We start from the raw sequence: 18,536 nt of genomic DNA, 5'->3' as shown, positions 1-18,536 counted from the left end.
AATGTTTCGCCTTGGTTCGTGTTCTCTGCTAGCTTGGCAAAACGTCTCAGGCTTTTTGATATTTTTCTCAGTACTTCAGTGTCTTGCCTCAAAGCTTCTCTTTATTGCGAGGTTCCAATGCCATAGTTTCTTTGAACATTTTCCCTTCATCCTGGCACTTTGCCTTGGTATTGCAGCATATTCATCTCAGTACTTTGGTGTTCCAACTATGTACTTCTACAACCATGTCTTCACGTCTATGAAATTTTCCTCTGCTCTAATTCTTTCCTACATAGGTGGTTCTTTTCTGCTCCATTGTAAATTTACCGGGCTTAAGGCAAGGAATGACATATCTTAGACAGCTGCATAACAGTGCTCCTAGGTAACACAATGTACTCTCCTCCATCCCTCCTCCCTGCCCAAAATGAAATGAGCAAAAAATAATTAATGAATGATCATCAGCTCCTGACACGGAAAGTTAATGCAGCGAGGTTTGCCCAGTTTGTTTTCTTTTTCTTACCCTGATACATCAGAAATTCCTGGGAAGAAATTCTCATGAGAATTGTGTTGCTCCTGGTTGGGTAGTCTTTTCAAGTGGTACTGTCACCAATACTACTGGCGCGGTACTGTTGTTACTACTGTTACTATTTTATGTCTACTTGGAATATTTTCACTCTGCATCTAATCAAATTATATGATGTTTTCGTGCATTTTCACTCAGAAAACCCTAATAGGAGAATGACATCAAGCTTCAGTTCTTTCCCAATATATCTGAGTCTAATGTTTCTTGGTATTGGTGCTTTCTTTTGGAAAGAAATTATGATGTAGAACTCCAAATGTCAATATACTAACTCTTCCTGCATCAGTGTCAAGTTCATAGTGATTGTTTCGTGACAAAAATATACTAATAAGGATTCATTTACCAATCTTTTTCCAAAGTTGGCCACTTCACTGAGCAATAAATGCAAAAGTTAATACATTAGGCATTCTCAAAACAAAGCAAGCAGCTCTTAAACACTGCTTGTGTTTAAGACTTATTTTGTTTTATTAAATACACCAAGCTGAATTTTTACATATGTCTGAAAAACAGAGATACTGTAACTTTGAGTGACATATGATAGATACAATCCATGTTTTTATAAGTCAGCTCAGCTCAACAGACATCAATCAAGATGCGCACATTTATATAGCTGTAAAAAGTTCTTATATATATATACAAATGTTTACACTAGATACTGTGAATATATTCAGCTCTCAACACTGAATTTATTTTTGTAGAAAAAAAAAATGCAAAATTAAAGATTCCTTCCTATAAATAGTTCTTCAAAAAAACAGTGGCAGGTTTGGGTTTGGTTTTTTCCCCTCATTGCAGTGATGTATTTGTTAGAGTTCTATCAGTAACATGCTGGTCAGTAAGATGACAGAATTACATCGAGACCCCATCGCAAGCCATCCAACGTTTAAATCTTACTCTTCGGTAAGTGCTGTGCAAGAGAAGGGAAAAAAACCCAAAGAAGCAACGAACATTCTTATTAGAGTCCTCATCATGTCCTGAAAGCAGCAGGGTTTTGAGATAATGGCAACATGCAGCTATTTACAACTTGTTAACCTTAACGCAGGGCTCTGAGAGCCAAACTGTCTGTGCACTAGCTGGCATTTTTCCGAAAATCTTGCAAGCCTTTGTGAAGGAAATAGTCACAAGATTTCAAATCATCTTTTGCAACCTATTGCTTTCATAACAAGAAATCTTCCTTTTAGGGCCCCTGGCTGTGGGAAAGTAGGAGTCAATGGGAGACAAACAGGCATGGAAAAGTAGTAGTGAATAGTGGATACACGAAAAATGGCAAAATGCTTTCCAGTTATCTAGAGAAATGACATTCCAAATGTAAATACACGTGAAAAGGAAACGTAAAGAACGTAAGATCTAACACACTGCAACACTGGTATTTGAGACATACCCAAACACAATGCCACTAGAAAACATGTCACAAGACCCTTCCATTAATCTTCCACCAACAGGCTACATCACAAAAATGATTCGACATGAATGACAATGTTCCTTTATGTTTTGTGATACTTCAGTCTTAAGCTAGAGTAGACAATGTCCTTGTTTTTGTCTTGATTAACCTTCATTGTCAGTCACACTGTTACAAATGCTGTGAGTGGAGTCTGCTCAAGAGGATTCTGCACGTGAGTATTTCGGTCAGAGATAAATTTTACTGGGACTGTTTCATGAAGAAGCTTGCTCAAAACCTGTAAGCTCAATGTTTAGCTCAGACCAAGGGCATAAATTACGACTTTTATGACCACAGCATGTCCATACACATACATAAGAAACACACACGTACGGGTTTAATAAAAAAGAAAAAAAAACACATGCACATCTCTTGAAATAATACTCAGTGGCAGGTAATCTTTGCAAAATATTAAGAAAACTCACCAAGAGGACTGATACTTCTGCTATCACAGTGATTTTATTTTGGCGTCCTGAATATTTCTAGTATGACAATAAGACCACATTCACAGTCATGTACTGAACTGGTAAAATCACGTTGTGAATGGCAGTGTCAGCTGAAATACATACTATTCATAATGATGAGGCACTGTGAATACAGCAGTTTGTTATGCATATTATTTGCAAAGAAGGGTGTGACCTCTTGGAAAGCTGAATAAATGCGAAACTACTGTTGTTATGTTCAACAGATGCGGTTAGGACACAGTTCACGTTTTGTTGTTAACCAAGTTTTCAGTACATTTGTGCTTCATTGAAGACTTACACCAGCAAAACAAAACTAATGCCAAAATTCACCCAAACTACAAAAAACTGCCTTCTTCATGGCAGATACAGAGCTTTCTGAAGAAGCAGGAGATATTAACTACAAGTAAATGTTCAGAGGAATCTTAGATGACCAATTTAAAAGTTTGAAGCAACAATTTTTGATGAATTAGTTTTGAAATATTTATCTGCATTTTATCTTTTAGCAATATATTCAAAACTGTTCCCTGCATCTGTAATACTTCAGATGAAAAAAAAACAAGGACGAAACAAACTGTTTCATCACAAATTATGAGTTTTTACTAGCATGCTGCTGGGTCAGTCAAGCTGGAGTGAGTAATCAAGGGTATGAAGTGCCTCGTGGAAAGGCAAGCCTTTTAGCAGTCCTGTGCTGTCACGTTTTGATTTACCAAAATGTAACTCACCAAAGTATTGAGCTGGTGGTTTTGAATTTATTTATTTAATCTACAGGCCTTCTATTAATTCATTTTTATTTAATTTAGAAAATCAGATTTTCAACAGAAGGCCCTCCAAGTTGATTAACTATGCAGTAAGTATTTCTTCTTCCACTCTAATGCTTTTTCTAATCTAGAAATGAAGGAAAATATTAGTCTCAGGCTTCTTCCCTTCAAATTCAGATCAATGCTGTCTTACCTATAAAATTCTCCAAACAAAATAGTGAAACTGCTTCTCGTCTTGCAAACAGACTTACTTTTAATTGTACTTTGTATTTCATTACGTAATGCAGCAGTACAGACCATTTAAAGAGAAACAGCTTTTGGGTTTGTAAATCATCTTCAGGGTTTCTGTTTCATGAGAAGCGTGCAGATAACTCACATTCATCTTCTCTTTAATGACTACTCCCAGTAGAATGTTTACAGCTTTTTTAACCTGTAAATCTGATGAATCTCCCAAGAGATTCATTAAAAACTTGAACGGGATTTTCTTCTCTTACAACAAACAATACTCTGGTAATACCTTCTAATAATGAACACATTCCTAGGGAAATTGAAAATCTGTGATTTTCCTATGGCTATACAACCCATACAAATAATCTATGAAGGTAACTATACTTTTAAAATACGCTATCTTGGCTAGCTGTGATTGCAGTGCAGTATCTTTTGAGAATTTTTTATGGTGATTCAAATAAGGGAAGGACTAGAACAACTGTCTGTGTTCTGAGTTTGTGGATACTGTCTTATATTTGCATAACACTATTTTCTTGTAGTTGCACCAATGCAAAACCAAATAGAATCTGTTCATATATATGTGCCTTATTCAGAGGATTTAATATGAAGTTTCTACAATGTATGCTTGTAATATCTTAATAGAGACGGCCTGGATTAGCACTAGAACAGTGTAAGTAGCTCACTTTATATCCAAAGCTGACCATATATGCTTCTATGTCCTATTCCTGATCATCAGTCAAGCAACAGCTTTTGCTGTTATCACCAGCTCACGCTGGTTCATCAGGGCATTTCTTTTATTAAGATTTGTCTCATACAATAGCCCATTCCTGAATACAAGATGGAGAAAAAAGTCATTGGTAAATGTTCCCAGTCGATGGCAAAAATAGAAAACCTAAATCATAACAAGTAACTGAAAACCAGTTCATCCCCTCCTCCACACAGTGCAAAAAAAAGGCAAAAATTATTTTCTGCTGGAGATGACTAATTATATTGACGTTTTTATATTCAGCACCATCAGGGTTGATCATCTCAAAGCAAGCCTAAGCCCCACATCTAAAATACATGCTAAGCAGCACATTGCAGATCTCTTTCTATGGCATACACTTTTTCTACAGAATATTCTGCATATTTAGGAAATTCTACAGCATACTGTGGACTTTATTATTAAATTTCATAGTGATGCAAAAACAGTCCCTATGCAGGCTACCTCCTGGAACTCAGGGAAACTTTGATTTAGCTCCTTGGCCTACCAGAGATTTCCCCGTATACCATCTGCTCTTTTCGTTTATTTAAAATCCACATCTGCAGGGTTCTGAAAATATCAGACTGAGGGCGTCTAATGGTACAAACGCAATAGAGCCTTTTACACGTATTCATTAAGATAAACAAATAATTAGGATAAGAAGCTTTCCTTGGTGTAAACTGAAGGAAACTGTCCATCATTGTGGAACAACTATGTTTAATGACCAAGCAACTACAAATAAACTGCGAACAGTGGAGATTATTGAAATATTTAAGTAACACCTAAGTCTTTTTCAAGGGAAATAAAGCATTTTGCTGAGCTTTCAGTTAAAACTATCCCAGAATAAACCAACACAAACCCATGGAAGTAATTTTTAACCTAAATTTCAGTTAAATCTAGTATATGCAGTATTATGATCTGTACGAGGGGATTGAGTGCACCCTCACTAAGTTTGCAGATGACACCAAGTTGGGCAGGAGTGTCAACCTGCAGGAGGGTAGGAGAGGATCTGGAGAGGGATCTGGAGAGGCTGGATCGATGGGCCGAGGCCAATGGCATGAGGTTCAACAAGGCCAAGTGCCGGGTCCTGCACTTGGGTCAGAACAACTCCATGCAGCGCTACAGGCTTGGGGAAGAGTGGCTGGAGAGCTGCCTGGGGGAAAAGGACCTGGGGGTGTTGGTCAACAGCCGGCTGAATATGAGCCAGCAGTGTGCCCAGGTGGCCAAGAAGGCCGGTAGCATCCTGGCCTGTATTAGAAACAGTGTGGCCAGCAGGACTAGGGAATTGACTGTCGCCCTGTACTTGGCACTGGTGAGGCCCCACCTTGAGTACTTTGTCCAGTTTTGGGCCCCTCTTGACAAGAAAGACATTGAGGTGCTGGAGCGTGTCCAGAGAAGGGCAGCGAAGCTGGTGAGGGGTCTGGAGCACAAGTCTTATGAGGAGCAGCTGAGGGAGCTGGGTGTGTTCAGCCTGGAGAAGAGGAGGCTGAGGGGAGACCTTATGGCTCTCTACAACTACCTGAAAGAAGGTTGTAGCTAGGTGGGGGTCAGTCTCTTCTCCCAAGTAACAGGCGATAGGATAAGAGGAAACGGCCTCAAGTTGCACCAGGAGAGGTTTAGATTGGATATTAGGAAGAATTTCTTCACCAAAAGGGTTATCAAGCATTGGAACAGGCTGCCCAGAGAAGTGGTTGAGTCACCATCCCTTGGAGGCATTTAAAAGCTGTGTAATGTGGTGCTGAGGGCCATGGTTTAGTGGTGGACTTGGTAGTGTTAGGTTAACAGTTGGACTCAATGATCTTAAAGGTCTTTTCCAACCTGAACAATGCTATGATTCTCTGATCCTTTTAGACGTTTAAAAAACATACCCATGATATCATGTTATGCAGACAGCATGGAAAATAGGCGAAGGCACCTGAAATAAAGAAAACAGTCTAATCTAGCTTTAACAACAACAACAAATTATGAAATGCTAGTTCAGACTCAGGCACCTTCATCACTACTTTCCAGTGCACAATTTTTTTTTGACTGCCAGCTTTGAATAATAATTCTGTGATAAAACAAAGAATAAATTAGAGCTTCTGTAACAGTAAAGATCCTCTTTAGCGAATTTTTAAGAACCTTGGTTTCATTTACAGTGGTCTTCTTTTATCTAGTGAAAGAAATTAAACTTCTATCCATAAAAATATTGTCTGTTCTCAACCTTATCTTATTCTCTTATCTGTACAGTCCATACATTGTTAAGTCCCTCTCTAGAAACTGCATTTCTTGTACTTTTGTAGTGAACCTGTCAATCAACCTCCAGACACTCTTGTAGTAAAGAGCAATAAACCATCAACATGAAGCATCAGCAGAACACTCTTCACAAATATAAACAAAATTACACTCCACCTAATGTGTCCACTCCAGAAAACCCTCAGGAAAAACTGAAATAACAAGTTTGTCTTATAGCTCTGGTGGTCGACTAACTTGGATCTTTCAGGACTAAGGGAAAAGAAACAGTCTCAGGTTTTCTTGCCCTCAGCTCCGTTGATAAAGCTCAGGCTTCTGCTTTTCAGTGGGTTTTTACAGAAGAACAAAAACATACAGCAGGTCTTCCTCAGAAAGAGAACGGAAACTAAAAAGTGTTTCATAGATCAAAAGCAGTACTTTAAACTATATTCAGAACAGCACTGTAGAAAGACAGTGAATAAATGACTTGTTGAAGTGGCAGCTAGTCTATATAACCTCAGTTCAAGGAGGCCTCCAAAAATTACACCAAATAGCACACACTGAGACAGGAATAGCAAACAATGTTGAGATCCAAATCCAAGAACAATAACAGCTCTCTTCACTAGTAGGTTCCTCTTACTGTCCTGTTTATCACTTCTTCCCTACTGCTTCAACCAGAACAGCAAGGACATAGCAAGCTCCTGAATTTGAGGAAAAAAATCACAATCAAGACAAAGAGAAAAGGTGTGATCTATATAGAGGTGTCAGTGTCTCTTTCATAGAACCACAGAGGAGTTCAGACTGGAAGACACCTCTGGAGATGCTGTCTAGCCAAACCTGCTTAAAGCTTCTAAGTTAGGTTGCTTAGGGCCTTAGGTCAAGCTTTGAAAATTTCCAAGGATTCTTCTCAATACAAAGTGAAAAAATTTGTAGTATGCACAAAGGAGAAACTAAGTTCTCCTTTAGGGATTTCTTTCGGTTTACTACCGAGATTATCTGATGTGCTTGCAGCTTCAAATAATTCACACTTTTTATCACCAGGAAACTCAGATGAATAAACAGTTTAGGATTGAGAAAAACAGGAAATGGCAAAGGATCTAGTGCAAATTAGCATGCATAACCTAGCCCAAAAATCACACTGACATTAAGGACATCAGTCAACTCTTCATATTGACAGAAAGATGTAACTACAACTAGGGCTCCCTTTTACAGGGTCCTTCATAAAACTGATAGGATCTCCAAAACCTGAGAAAGAAATTAGCTGTTGCCAGCCCACAAAGGATTTGACATGTTTCTCCCTCCAAAACAGTTACAGCTGAGGTTGTAAGAACAACATCAGTCAAAGCTGTACTAAAAGAAAAGGAAAGGAGGAAAATCTGCTGTAACTGTGGTTCACAAAATGATGGATGGCATCCTTAATCTGTTCTTATGGATCACAAAGTAGTCTATTAAAAATGATAATTCCCCTCAGCAATCAGACTAAGAAATATCTGAGCATATCTAACTTTTGTGAGGCTCATCAACAGGTATTTTAGTACCATAGTAACTTACTGAAGCTGTTTCCAAGAGTATTTTGAAATTTCATCATTTCAACTTAACTGTCCTTTAGAGGTTCCCTACACTTTATCTGTCTTCCCCATCAGACATATTTGTAATGTCGCAGTGCTACATATTTATTGTATACACATACAACCACATATACAGCAGGTAAAGAGATGCCCTGACCAAGTTACCGCTTTTATCACTGAAACGTCACAAATTTTTCAGAAAGTAGTTTCTGTTGGTTGATTACTATCTCCATCGACCACTGTCTCGCAGTTCAGCAGATCAGCAAAGTGACAACTTTTGCCTCAGCAATGACTAAATCAAGACATACATCCAATACTCTGAAGTGACTGAATTTCCAGAATTTTGTTACTCTTGCAATAGCCATACTATACCACCTGCCAGCCTCATCTAAGTCACTTACTCTAAACCTTTTTCCAATGATTTCTTTCAAGCTTTTTTAGCGTTTATAATACAATAAAACCTAAAAGTACTGTACCTGCCAAAATGAATTACATATAAAGAACTGAGACTGTACACATTTTTTGCAGACTGATGTTGCACTATTTTTGATTCAGACATTATTTTTTAAATACTCATTTTTGTTAAGTGCGGTACAAAAAAAATAGAAACATTGACATTAAGGGGACTCATAACAAATGACACTTACATCAAGCCAGATTAAGCTTTCATCAGATTTAACAGGAAAATATTCCGGGGTTTTAAAATTTCCCATTGATGTTAAACAATAGCCAACACCTGAAACCTGCTTTAAGTTAGCAAGATTAAAAAAATGTCTAAAGAAAGCAGGTACTAAACAAATTGTATAACACAGTGTATGAAGCTAAGCAGTCTCAAATAGCAATAATATTTTGTTAATCAAGATTTTGTGGTAATTTGAAAATATCCTACATGGTGATTCCTAAGAGCACTACTCAAACACAGAATTGAAGCCAAATTCCATTCATATTGTTAGAAACTTACTGAATTTGAGCTGTGTAATGCAATACGATCACAAAAAAGACTCTCCTGTCACAAAATTTTTATCACTATTTTTATCGTAAATTCAGGCACATTTCAGTCAGTTCTTTTCCTTTTTACTAAACTCTTCCTCCAGCGCTTTAACTTCTGTTTATTGTCACAGTTTGTCTGACTGGATTTTAAAGTTTAAAGGATCCCTTTTCCTGACTGGAATTCATGCTTACTGTGATTGCCTTAAAACATAACGGGGTCTTTTTGCAGTGCCGGAGGTTCAACTCAGTAAGAGTTAGTTAACTGTACAGCCTGGCTGATGCTTAACCGTATCTGTTTGATGAGCCACAAAATACAGAACGTTAAATAAGAAGTAATAGGCCCCAAACTTAAGCCACATCATGATATTGTACATATTCTTACTATAATAGATTCATTTCTCTGACAGCTTTTCTAATTCTCCTGCTCCTCCTCTCTACATAATTATTTAAAAACTGAATAAAATAGGACATAAACATTCCTTTAAAAAGTTTACTTTGTGCAACTCTGGTAAAGACCGCAAGTTTGTAGCTTGAGTTCATAGTTTGCTTTTAGGTTTTTGATAGAATAATCATCCGTGAGTTCCACCGTATTTTGAATATTGGATGTGACTAGTTATAATGTCCCTAATAATTCAAAGAAATGTAAGAAAGCATGAATGAGGTACAAACTGTTACTATAACCAGTCTTTAACAGAAATGGTACTGTTTTCAAAAACACTTAAAAGATTTCTGAAGACAGGCAAGCTTCAGGCTCTTTCCAAGTCCAACTCACTTTGAAAATGGGACTTGTACAGCCAAACTATGGAAGTCCTTTTGAAAATATTAGTCTTGCCTCAGTTCCACGGTAAAAATTATTAGTATACTGCTTTTCAACCTCAATTAACGAAGTTAATTCAAAGACACATTATTTTCAAAGAACCTAAAGAAACTGAGTTTCTGTATCATTGAAGAGGAACATGAAATCTTTATTATTTTATACTTGTTTCCTCATTGCGGTATAAAGGAGGTGGGGGTTATTAAAAAGCTTTCATGTACATGACACTTCTATTAGAAAATATCTTTCCACTCTATAATATTATCCTCTGATAAACAAATTGGTCAAATTTAAGAAGTGAGAAAGAGTGGGCACCGGGTAAATTCAATTTGCTTTGTTTTCAGGGACAAGAGAAGTTAAGCAGGATTTTTTAAACGCTTCCCTGAAAACATTCAAAAGTGACACAGGCAACACCCAAACTCTTTAGAAAGTCACTGGTATTTAGTCACCAAGAATATCTCTTCCTTTAGCACACAAGCTTCAGATCGCCCAGTGACGCTCACGGCTCCATACGGGCACAGCACGATAGCCTGAAGATGGTACTGGTTCAGTGCTCATCATAAGGTTATCAACACCCGACACATCCTGACCTGTTCCTCAGTGAAGACGACAACCGTTTGTGACCACACACACACGTGATACATTTCTTTGACACAGACTATTCATGTCTTTGCTTTCTGACTTGCATCCGCTTTTTTAAAGTGGTCAACATTTTTTTTCTGATATGCCAAATGTCTTTTCTCCCCTCTTTGTAGCCTGAAACATCCTTGAGTTGATATTCTATGAACTCACATCAAACATACTTTGTATTATGCTTTAGGGTACTTTCAGAGCAGTTCTTGAAAATAGTTTTATTTGTATTTGTAGATAAAGCTAAACTGTGAAAGGTATTAGCTAACTGATATTTGACTGAACATATTGTCAAAACATAAATATAACTGATGGCCCACAATTCTGTAGACTTTTGAAGAGGTATTTTAAAGACATTTTTTGTTAGGAAACTGTAGTTTATGATGTTCTCCTAGATGTATTGTCTTTTAAGGAGCTTACATGTGAAAAACAAGAGGGTATGGGAAGAATATGTGAATACCAAAAATGTTACAGTAGTTCCATTTTGTAGTCATCATTATTCCAGATTGATTACATACAATTAAAATATACTTATTTTTCAGTATCTAAGGTCCCTTCTATGACTTTCATTCTTCAGATTTAACTAATGCCATAAACAATTATACACATACGTGATTTTTTCCCCTTAAGTTCATGGTGGAATCATAGCAGATAAGGAGCAATACCTGCTACTGCAGCTGCTAGTTGGCCAGAGGAAAAGGCCAATCTCACTTATAAAACTATAACAAAGTAACTAGGACAACAAAATCCTTGATTTACTTTATATCCCATTTTCTTCAATAAGTCATAAAATTACAGATGTCTTGGTCATGAATTTTAAAAAGAATTCTCTGATAATTAGACATGAACGTACACTTGTCTGACAAGCACTTAACAGATCAGTAGTAGAGTCCCGATTACAGGAAACTACTATGAAACCCTGAGCTGGAATCCATTCATTCTGGTAAAGGCTCACATGCAGACAAGGCAGGGAGCTGAACAGACAATTAATTGTATGCATTTCATTCCCAATTTTCATCCCCCAAATTATTACTGTGTTGCCTTGTATTCTGGATCTTAATTTACAACACATTGCCACGTACATTTTCCAAGGGTCCGTGAAATGACTGACAAAGTAAAGCCAATACTCCATTTAATGACAGCTTTAGTTTCATGCCTTATATCTTGCATATATTTATAAGTTATTGGCAGCAGCTACAATCTGAACAAACTACTGCAGTGAGGTCCCAAATTAGTTGAGTCCAGAGCTATACATGCACATTGCAGTTCCTATTGAGTCACCATTTAATGAAGTTTCAAAAGACTAGAGTTCCTCTGCGCTTTTCTTTAGGGAATGCTATGGCACGCTCTTCAGCTATTTAACATTGACAAGTCAAGCCTTTCATCACAGACATCGTACAAGTCCTAAGAAAATCTCTTTCCAGTTTGTGAGTCCAACTTGCACCTTGACACGATGCTTCCTATTGAAGCTCCCCTCCATTTCAGGAAGAAAGCTACCCGCACACCTACGTGAAACCAATGATCCAGGTCACCGTGTGCCTGTCAGGACACGCAGTTTCATACCTGTTTGTCAAAAGACAGGAAGATACAGATTTTTATAATTACAAAAGCAATCACAAAACCCGCATAAATGACTAAACATGGGTTTAAACGATGACTTCCATTAGGAGAGGTAAAACTCAGTTCCTCCTCAACGTCATGAAACTTTTTTTCTCAGCAGGATTATCAAAAAATGTGACCTTCTAATGAAACTGGAGTTACAGGCTAAAAACAGGCAGTTGACTTTCTTATAGCTGTTCCCTACGCTACATTTTAATGGCACCTGCAGTTCTGTCATCCCCCAAATATTTGTCACTTTCCTTTTGGTGGGCACATATGCATCTTATGTGCCAGGGACTAGAGCTGGAAACAAGACTGGATGGGGCTTTCGTGTGCCCATGTATGTGATCATAGATCCAGTAGATCACAGATTTGCAGACATATACATTTATTTGTTTAACAAGACAACACAGAGCAGTAACGATGATGGTCGAAGTAGTTGGTTAAATGAAACATGCTGTGCCTAAAGCATTCCAAACTTATACTTGGATTTTTTTCCCCTTTAGCATGTATTTCCTGCTACTTCAGTAGGCAGCCTAAAGTGCACATAATTACTAATTAAATTCTTACAAAAATAATGAAACTATGTCCTTAAGGATGCAGCAGATAAACACTGATATACAAACAGACTACTTCACCAGTGACATCTTATTTCCAGACCAGCTTGGAGGAAGAAAATCATCCCCAAAACAACCATATCAAATCAGAGTAGTACACATCACAAGATGTTCCCCTGGCAGGAAAGTGAAGCGGGCAGAGTTTCTTAGCACACCGAACTGCCATATTAAACCCCACGATGATGGGTTTTAAATACAGTGGGCCACCTCTGTTTATAATTTCACTATTGAATTTGGAAGTTTCCAACAATTTCAACATTCATCTGTCTCTCTGAGAACATATCTGGCGATGTAGGTTCCCTTGAAATTATAGAATCCGTGTGGAGCAGAGCGCAACTAAACTGAAGGAAAACAACAGTCATTTCAAAAGAACTTCCCTGAAAAGTTAGCAAAGCACTTGCTGTTAAACAGGGTACGTTCTGCCAGCCTGGCAAGCCAAACTCCTCCATAGCGATGCCTTCTATCCCCCTGCAACACGCTGAGCTCCTAAAGGAGTGGCAGAAGTTAAAGTATGTACATTCTGTAAAGCAAGAAGCAATTACTGAAGCCCTGTTCCAACAGGAATTTTTTCACAGACTGCAGGAAGCTTTGGCTCAGGCCATTTTGGATCAAGTAGGCTAAATCTTACGTAATCTATAGGAAAACACTTATTTTCTAAGCACATCTGAAATAAAGTAACTTCAACATGATATTTATAGATATATAGAAGCAATGACAAAAGATTTCAAATAAAAAGAGTGTTTAAGTTACAGAAAAGTCTTTACAGTTTCTTATTTACTGTCAAAACTACCATGATTTGATTGTATCTACAGACTAACTTCCAGTCTTTTTTATCTGTATTCTAATTTTTACATTAACTTTCCTTGCACCTTCATGAAACCTCCTGTGCAAGTGGGGTGGGTTGGTAGTTTGGGTTTTTTTCATTGAAATATGAAATCTTACTGCATGATTGTGAAAACATTTATCATTTTTCTTATTTGGAAACAGGATTTTTTTTCTCAAAAGTTTTTTTGAAAATTAAAATAGATATATATCTTCCATTCACTTGTGCCAGAGGTGGTAAATACTATTATTATCACTCAAAATGTATTTGCCACTAACGCCACTTTTATTCACAATACAGCACCTTAAAGATAAATTTAAGGACGGTTTAAACTCTTCCTTCAGTGGAGTTTTTAAATGTACAAAAGCTATAGAAGCTTTTATGCTTCCCGGCAAGTCACACTACTAATTTAGAGACCATAATTGAAAAAGACTTTTTTAAACCTATTTTCCTTACTTTACGGTTGGATAATGAGAATGGGAATCTCCCCACAGATCTTAAGGGATAATCAAATTCCCATTTACACCCTAAATTTCCTGTTTCATATTACTTGTCTGTGTATTTGCAGGGAGAGGGAATTTTCAGAAGACCCAAGAAAGATATGGTCACCACTACTTCACCGCACTGAAGACAGACAACCGTTACAAATTTCCTCTCGGTGATCTCATTGCAGCAAGAGGTAATTAGGACAGAAGGCTATTTATCTCCCTTATGAATTTTTATTTAAATGAAAAAAACTTTCATTCAAACAATACTCATATATTTCATCCAATCCAAAATACTTGCAATACAGCAAGCTGAATCTTGAACCTACTACTTGAAGAGCACATGCAACTGTAACATTGAATCCACATGTATTCTTAATTCTAGTCTTTTTAGCTTCTAACCTGAAATATGCACAAAGTTATTATAAGCATTCGCATACTTTGTCTGCAGACACGAAGCAGCTACTTCACGGTTAGAAGATGCTATCTAATTGAGGTAGGCAATTGTAAAAGATTTGGGGATGCTTTAGAAGAAAGGGTTCTGTTTCAGTGTCAAGTGGCCATTAGTCCCACCGGCTGTCCCGGTGATGGAAAGCCTGATGACCACATCCACCTGGGCGTGCTGGAGCAGCAGCAGCCCCCAAATGCTTTTAACACCTGTGTCAGACAATCCACATTATTTAAAAACGTATAGTTCCTTTTAGCTCATAGGAAGGATAACTTCACTGGTTAAGACACAAGGTTTGGGGTTTGATTTTGTTCTTGTAACTTAACCCTCAAGAGAACTAACTGGAATAACGCCAAAGGCATTAGTTCTAATGCAATCTAAAAGTGAACCATTAAACTGAGACCGGGCTGGTTCCTGTTTGGAGCCAATGCACTCCTTTAAGAAAAGCCCTCCTGCCTGCTTAACAATCACAGGCCCCTGTGTAATCCAGGTGTAAACGCTCACCTGCATCCACAAAGGGCTTTCCAAATCTGAAAGGATTTTTTTTTTCCCTTTTAATCTCAAAATTTTTCAGGCAGGTGTTATTTTCTACTAAGCCTTCTATAAATTCAACTTAGCAGTGCTCTATTAGCAAATGCCAATTGTTATTATATTTCATTGCTTAGGATATCTTTTTTTTACTGTATGAATGTGTTTAACTTAAGTTTAGAGCCCATCTTTAAAACTAGCTGTTAAATTACTAAGCAAATGGGTGTTTTAATGGAAAGACTGACATATTCTTAACTATGGGAGCGTGAATGGCTCCAGTATAAGATTACTCAAGTCCACGTAGAATACAAATGCAATACAGGACCACAGGTTCAGATCTTTGATCTCCTTTTTTGCAGAGGCTGTGATGTATAAAGCCAATTCCACTGAGCAGACAGTACTACACTGAATATAAATTATCCTTTAACTATAGCAAGGCTCACATTTAAAGAAATGCTGCAAGGATGAACAATGCAGCCATGAAACAGAGTTCTTCTGTAGCAAAAATACAGACCAAGATCTGCATGGATAACCATGGTTTCGAAAGACAAATTTTTCCTCAGCTGTTATTTGATAAAAAATAGAGTCAAATACGGAACATTTCTACATACAGAAGTACAATTAAAGCACACTGCTTGCTCTCTCTATTAAAAAACTGAGCTAGGAATACTTGCTTTATTTTCCAGATTAAGCATCGTTCCCCTAAGAAGCATAACAAATGATTTTAAAATGTGGAAACCAACAGTCTCAACTGAATATAGCTTGAAATTTAAACACATCTTTTCCAGATCTCTCTTTAGAGGAAGAACCTTCTGCCTACTGAGCTAACACTAAGCTCCCTGGAGTTTAGCCATGAATATTCTAAACACATCCCTTAAATTCACTAAAAGTCATCTTTTGACAAAATAAAATGCTTAAGAGGAATTCCATACGCTTATCCTGCTTTTCTTCATTTTATTTAAAGTAAGTGTTTTCGTCCCAACTTTATGCCAAATACACAGCAAGAGAGAGACTGGACTGTGGAGCTATTTCCTCAGGTTTTGTACACAACTGAAATGGGAAAACAGATTACTTCTGAGAACATCAGATATTTGGGTTTGTTTTATTCTGTATAATTTTGCATTTAACCAGCTCTTTTGCAGTTACAGATAAATCCTGTTGAGTGTTCTTACAGGAATGTCTCTGCTACTTACATCAGTCATAACTTAGGTGGTTCTAAGAAATGGTTCTTTCCCACTCTGTGATGTTTATTTGTATGCCAACTTAGTTTGTGTGTGTGTAAGTGTTAGTAAATAAATACATAACATTTTTTCCTGTCTTACCTCTTTTGACCTGTGTAATCTGACAGATCAATGTTACTTCTACTGCTGACAAGCAAAAAGTTAAATTTTGTCTTTGGCGTAATCTTTTTGTTCTCTTTAGGTTTCCTTTCAGTAAGGCTTGAAGAAGGTGCTCTTTGTGGCTCAGTTCTCCATGCCAGAATAAAATATAGCACAAAAAGAATGCAAGGGTGAGTTGATAATATCTACTGTCTTCAGCTCTGCTCTGGTTCAATAAACTTGAACATCTTCTCCCCTCCTTTGCCAATTGAGATAAGCAGCAACAATTACTCAAAATGTATTATCAATTCAAGCTCAGAAAGCCAGGATCAGATGCTCCACTGCATCTCTCTCAAGCTTACAGTTTCTTTCAGTGTCCAAGAGGGGCAAGTAAGTCCCCGTTTGCCTCTTGACATACACCTCGCAGCTACTTCTTTCAGACAACTATGCGGAGGTTGCAAAAGGAAAGTCAGATAAATCCTCTGCTTTCCAGATTGCCTATAAGGTTTCTGCTCGTAGCCAGAAGGCTGTAAAGCTTTGTGCCATTATGGCAAAAGTCACAAATGAAACATCCTTCTCTTCCCCAAACGATAAAATTCCCTCTTTGCCTTTCTGTGTTCTCCTCTCTCCTTGCCTTTCTGTGGTCTCCATGGCTGAAACCAAGAATTCCTTGGACATCACTGCAATGCCTCTAACCAATTCTAACTGCATCCAAAGCATGAGTAAATTAAAATACATTTCAGCTTGATCTGGTTTTTATCCCATTCCAGTACCCCACATATACAGCAACTTTAAGCTTGCAGACATCCCTTCATGGTTCAAGAAAATCCTTCAGTCAAAGAACTTCATTTACAATCCAGCATAGTTTTTGCTTTCTCGTCTCTCCACAGCAGCTAGGCATTTTGATGCAATCCTCATTTAATGCAATCTCCATTACAGGATTACGATCACATCAATAAAATGTTCCATATGTGGGGTTTTTTTTTTCCATCCCTCTCCCTCTCTCATTAATACCAGGCACTGTATCTGCAAAAACCCCACCAAATCAAACAGGATGGTGGGATGCTCCAGGGAGGTAGCGGGGGGCACACATTCAACAAAATGCAACAGCCAATGCAAACTGCCCATCAGAGACGGAGACCGTACATCTCCTCATTCCTGAGCTACGTGAGTTAGCTCACTGTCCGCACCGCGAGCATACATCATAAACGTGCTGTGTTATCAGACTAAAAATAAATACATCTTTTGCAATCACTTGTGAGCTCCGTGTACTTCTCACAGGAGCAGACTTTCATTTTACTTGATCGGTTCCAGCCTATCAATACTGTTTCGGATGAACTGCTGATGCTTTGCTGAAAGGGGGATGCTGGACAAAAGCATATAAAAGGATATGAAAATCCCTCTTTTCCCCAAACCCCCTTCTTACCTTCAGTGCCTTCTCTGCACAAGATGTCAATCTATATGAGCTCCTCAGCGCATCGTCAAGGCGTTTAGAGTAGTGAAGGCTGCCCCACTGCATGGAAGTTAGACCGCTTTGCAACAGCAAATCCTCGATCCAAAACACAAGCCGTTTCTTTCCCACGCAGTGTGCCGAGCACGATTCATAAGCGACTTCCACATAGGGAATAAAATTGTAAAAGAAAGGGAGAAAAAAAAAAGAAAAAAAAAGGTATCCTAACTTTTAGGTAAGCCTGAGTTTGTTTTATTTCTGTTGGGTTTAGTTAATTATTTGCTTTTGCCGCCGCAAAAGGATGGAAAGGCAATCGCGCCCTGGAAGCCCCACACCAGTCCGCAGAGGTCCTACCGCGTAACCTAAGTTGCGCGGAGGGACTCTGAACTCGGCGCCGCTCCGCCGAGTTCCCGGCGGACCCCCCTCGCCGGGCGGCTGCGGGGAGCGCAGCGCCAGGTCCCCCCAGCGGGGCAGCCCCCGCCGCTTGGCGCTCGCCCTCCTCCGGCGGGCTGGCCGCTGGGCTGCCCGCTGTCCCGGCGCGGCCGCGGCGGCACCCCTGGGGGGGCGCGCTGCGCTGCCGGCGGCGCCCCGGAGCCCGCTCTGTCCCGGCGGTGGCGGCGGCGGCTCCGGCTCGGCTCTGCCGCGGCCGCCCGCGCCCCGCTCTGCCGCCGCCAGCCGGCCCTCCCCGCGGCTGACATCACCGCCAGGAGGAGGAGCGACAGCGGGAGGCGAGCGCCGGGCCGAGGGGGGTTCCCCCTCCCGGAGCCGCCCTGCCTGTTCATCTCGGAGAATCCCCCGAAAGCGGCAGCGTGGCCGCTCCGCCGCCTCGCCGGGGGGCGGCCCCAGTCCCCGCCGGCGCCCCCCGCCC

General features: G+C 39.1%; 1 protein-coding gene across 3 annotated transcripts in view; it reads right to left on the bottom strand.

Moving 5' to 3' along the window:
• PCDH11X (protocadherin 11 X-linked) overlaps positions 1–18,293 on the bottom strand; it is a 514,220-nt gene extending 495,927 nt beyond the window's left edge. For all 3 annotated transcript variants that reach the window (XM_063346006.1, XM_063346007.1, XM_063346008.1), the window contains exon 1: positions 17,645–18,293. The gene's annotated coding sequence lies outside the window, so the exon portion shown is untranslated. The remainder of the gene's footprint in view (positions 1–17,644) is intronic.
• Between the last annotated feature and the right edge of the window lie 243 nt (positions 18,294–18,536).

The sequence above is a fragment of the Chroicocephalus ridibundus genome, chromosome 9 (assembly GCF_963924245.1).
Source record: "Chroicocephalus ridibundus chromosome 9, bChrRid1.1, whole genome shotgun sequence".
NCBI lineage: Eukaryota > Metazoa > Chordata > Aves > Charadriiformes > Laridae > Chroicocephalus > Chroicocephalus ridibundus.
This window is presented reverse-complemented; position numbering and strand designations above follow the sequence as displayed.